Genomic DNA, 5,152 nt, shown 5'->3' with positions numbered 1-5,152 from the left:
GATTGGGTGACACTCACATCACACAAAGAACAGTAGCTCTCTTCTGGAAATTGCTTCATCCGATCAACTGATCAGATTGGTTTGAATGCAACAGATGAAGTGAAGTCGGATCGAAATCAGAAGCTTCTGGGAAATGCCCTTCGAGCTCTGTTGGCTGATGGAGATCGCAGATCTTGGGGAAACACCCTCTGCCGGATCGCGGAACTGGAATCAGAATCGAGCTCACGGACTAGGAACCACCCTCGTCCGCTCTCTGTGTCCTCGGTCGATGAACGTCGATAGCTTGGAGATCGCCGACGATGATGAAGGATTGCTCACGGATCTAAAATGTGGAATGGGAGGCTGCGACGTCGCGGAGAAGAAGAAGACGCAGGAACTATGGTCACGAAAACGCCGAGCTCCAACTGTAGCTTCTCACGCAAAGCCTTTTAAACTCCTCAGATCTGATCGGACGGTCCAGGTCATTTCTGGCTTGATCAACGACTGTGATGTCTTCAGATCTGGATAAAAACCTCTGGATCCTCATCTATGGCTTAGATCTATCCCTCATTAGGTTGGATGAGTCGGATCTTCAACGGATGGCTCAGATCTGCTCAATCTTGGATGAACGGCCTATAATGCTCTGAGACTTGATCGACTTGATTAGCCCTTGATTTGAGCCCAAATACAGCCTGATCTGATCGAGTCCATGACCCTTTTGATGCCTACAAAATAAGAATCAAATATTAGCACCAAATACCATGAAAATTAGCTAATTTGTAATTAGGTCCAAAATCAAATGCAATATTGAGATATGATGCTAATGTGAGATTAAACTATGAATAAACCAATAGCAACATGCATTATGATTCAAAATAATATAGTCAAAATCATGGTTATCAAATCCCCCACACTTAGCCTTGGACGTCCTGTTCAAGTCAAGAAAACTAAAAATCATCTCTAAACAAATTCCCTAGCAATACCTAGAAGATAGTAAAAGGTAATTAACTAAGGTCATCTTAAAGATCACAAACAATTATGAACACAATCCAAACAATAATCAGTAGGTATGGTAGTTTCAATCCAATTGAAAAATTAAGCAAGTTGCACTCACATTCACAAGGGATTTACCTATTCTAGCCCTCACACTCAAAAATACATTTTAGTGGTGCTCACTCAATGCAACTCACAACATTTCACTACCATAAGCTTGCTTATTTTATAATTCTCGACTACTATAAACATAGCATACATGAATCAAAAGGATTTAATCATGAAGAATTGAAATGGAAGCAAAAAGAACAATGAAAGTGAATGAAAATAGGCGAAAGAAAAGAATTCAATGAAAATTATGGAGATGAGAGTATTGGAGGAATATACTTGATGAGTTGACCATTTTTTATGTGTAAAAGATGAATACCATTTGTCATTATCAATACAAGAGATCAAGCTAAACTCTCCTTCAATTTGATGGTAAACAAAAAATCTTGATACTCTATCTCATCATTTGATACACTTAGTCTTTGCCACTATTTTTTTCTCTGTTTTCACTGTTTTTCCACTTCAATTTCAACATTTTGAAACTCAAATAATCTCACATCAACTAGCCAAGAAGAGTTCCCTCCCCCACACTTAAAGTATTGTCCGTCTCGGACAATAAAATACAACATGTTTTGTAAATCTTAATACACTTTAACCACAGTTTGCATTCTTAAATCTGCAGAAACATCCAGTTACAATTCTGAGCTCATAGCAACTGAAACTTTTCATTTCTGCACATAACATCTTCTATTAGAAATTTTGACAAATGAATCAACTTAAAGAGTACAAAAAGAATGTTTCAGATGTCAAATCAGATTTTAGATTTAAACTCAAAGACTTCTTGGATCAATTCTGCATCAGATATTAGCTTCTCAATTCAGAAATCAGTTTCTAGAAAATTTACAAGTCTTCATCTCAAGGAACCTCTGGAGAAAAGAATACCAAATCATAATGCAATGCCAAATGAGAACATATTCCAGCGGCTCATGATTCTGTTGTCTAACACATACACTTCAGCTCATGATTTTCAGAATTCAATTTCGATTAGAATTACAGAATTTAGAGTAAGTCTTTGGCAAACAGATTTCCTTTATGCAACGGCTGTCAAAACCAACTGAGTTATTTAATAAAAATTTTCAAAACTTGATCTGAATAAACAACATTGCAATGAAACTGAAAAGTTTCAGAAAATCAATTCCATTGCAATTGCATTGATTCATGATTCACCTTTGATTGGTAGTGGAAAATCAAATCTTCATCTTTAACTCTTACTGGTCCGAAACTTGCATCAGAGCTTGACATCCCTCTAAATCAAAAATAGTAATTTAAATAGATTCTGAAATTTAGGAATTCTGATCAGTAAATGGGTTGAAAGTTGGCACCATTGCCAATGGAATGAATTAACAGCTAAATACTCATCAAAATCGGCCCAAACAGAATTTTAACAAAGGTCTGCAATTTCAAAATTTTAGTTTCAGAAACTGGATCTCAAGGAAATCTGGGCTTGAGTCATGCAAAGATGAGCTTAGGGTCAAAAGTTTTGAAATGTATTATAGATGGTCATGCAAATTAGTTTTTGAATTCATTGGCAGCCTCAAAAATCTTGCTGTATTTCTGATACTAGACTCAATGAATCTTCAGAAGATACTCAATGAATTTCCAAGGTTTCAGAAATTTCAGAAATTGCAAAACACATAGATGATCATGCATCAACAGATTACTGTTAATTACAGCACCTGGGTGCAAAACTCTGCACTCATTCAAGGTTCTAATAAATCTGGATTTCCAGTTTATGGAATCCATCTGATAAGTTGGATTGTCTGAACAACTTAGGTTGAATTGATATTTCCCTTTCCATTTTCTTTATCTTTCCTCATTCTGCAGATTGTCTTTCCTTTCTCTGTTTCTGTCTTTGGCATATTCAATAAGGACATGCCATTAATCACCAGTAGCAGTATTGATCACAACACTCAGCATTAATTCAACACATCTCCAAAACTAGCAACTAACCTTCTCAGCAATATCTTCATTCGAGTATCAGATTTCTCCTCATGAATTCTTGCTGTTCAGAAGCTTACTGCAGTAATAGCTTATTGCAACCCAAAACTGACTTAAATTTCTCCTCTTCTCTTGAACTTTCAACATTGAAAATTTGAAATCAATGGAGCTTCAAAAACTTATTAATAAGATTAAATCTAATTCTGTCATAACTCCCTAGTTACATCCACATTGCAAGAACTCGTATGAATTAAACAAACAGATTCAAAATTTGTGTCAAAAGATCTCTATCAAAAATATTGTTAACAGTTCTGCAGTTTGGGATTTGCAATTTGTGATCACAGTAGTGGTTGAAGGCACGAATTGAGTTTGGTAAGAGAGATTCTTCTACTGTCAAGTGATTGGTTGCAGGGTAGCAGTTGTGTATCAATTTGGACACCAACTTAATTGTTCAGAAACCAACTTATCATGCCAAGAATCTGTAAAATGCAGGGAACAGAGGAAAGGAAGAATTCTGATATTAGGCTGAAGGTGTGAATTCTGAAAATTCTGGTTAAGTTCCAAAGTTTACTTCAATTTATCAGCTAGCAGCTTAAGTTCTAGTCTGTTTTATTGAGTGCCAAATGAATACTTTTGTTTTATTCAAGTCTGTTGTATTCCGGAATTGGGATACAGGAAATCTCTTGAAACTTTGGAGAGAAGAAATGCAGAACTAGTGTCCAGTTTCAGTTTACCATTAATCAATATTAAACTAACAGCTGGGTTTCAAATTCTCCAGGAACTAATGGCCTTAAACTCCATTTTACACAACAATCTGTAAATTACAGTTCCTTCTTTATATTCAGAACTTTGTATCAATTTGTCACTGTTTATCTACCAAAAATTTGAATACTACTTCATCTTGTTTCTTAAGACCTTATGCAATATATAACTGAGAGAATTCTAAGTTTCATCAATTCTAGCTCATCACAATTCATTTCCAAATTGGCAGCTTTCAAACATCTCAGTTTCTAAATCAGCAACTCAGTTTATGCACTTAGCAATCTGTTCTCAGTTTAAATCTTGAAATAACTTGGCATTTCTTTCCAAAATTTCAGTCATCAAAACCTTATATGCTCCTTGATTTAATCTTGTACAATCTCTGGAAACAGAGATCAAGGATTCCATCTCAACTTAAATATTCAAACAGATTCTATAATTCTATTTCTTTACATCAGTTTTGATTTTTGATCTCCTTGATGCTTCAATTCAAGCTCAATGTTTAATCTCTTTATATTGTTTCATTTAGTATTCAATCAATTAAAGCTTAAACTCCATTAGATTCAGACCAGAAAGATCCAGTTGGTACAACTTTCCACATTTCAAAAATTGCATACCTCACTGCTTTTCTATTTCTGCAATTTCTTCTATCCAGAGTTTTTAAAGGTCTTAGAAGGCAAGAATAACATTTGTTGCTGCACAAAACAGGACTCCACTTGACTTCTATGCTGATCATAAATCTTCATCAGAAACTTGGCACATACATGCAATAGTTGATACCTCAATTGCAATCCTTAAATTCTGATTTCACTTCCTGAATTCTGACTTCTTACATTCTGTCATAAATGAATTTTTCTATAAATGAATTACAGTTGTTTCTGCTTCAGAATGGCTATCAGAAGTTGATCAATAACATCAAAGAATTCAGTATCCTCTAGCATTCAGACACCTTCGACAGTATTTAGCAATTCAATTCAATTTCTAGTTTATGTGAATGAGTTTCAAATTCCAGATCTTGCATTAAAGGTTGATAATAATCTTCAAAATAAAGTTTCCTTCACTCTATCTTGAACAAAGTTAATACAAATCTGAAATAAGCAAGATCACCATTTGTTCCTTTTCACTTAAACACTTCACCAGATCTTCTTGCTTCAATTTCTTGATATTGCTCATGAGTTATTAATACATCACTGTCACCACACTGTCTGAATTGTTTCCCTTCCTGTTTTTTTTTTAAATTCTTGTCAATTTCTGCTTCCTGTCATTGCTCTAGTCTCTCCAATAGCTCACTAATGACAACCCTTCCTCTGCTTTCCCAATTCCTGCAGTTGTGAAGTGCAGTATCAAATCTAGCTAGCTCTTCCATTTCACAACA

Source organism: Zingiber officinale, chromosome 6A (assembly GCF_018446385.1).
Source record: "Zingiber officinale cultivar Zhangliang chromosome 6A, Zo_v1.1, whole genome shotgun sequence".
Taxonomy (NCBI): Eukaryota; Viridiplantae; Streptophyta; class Magnoliopsida; order Zingiberales; family Zingiberaceae; genus Zingiber; species Zingiber officinale.
Note: the sequence above shows the minus strand (reverse complement) of the source record.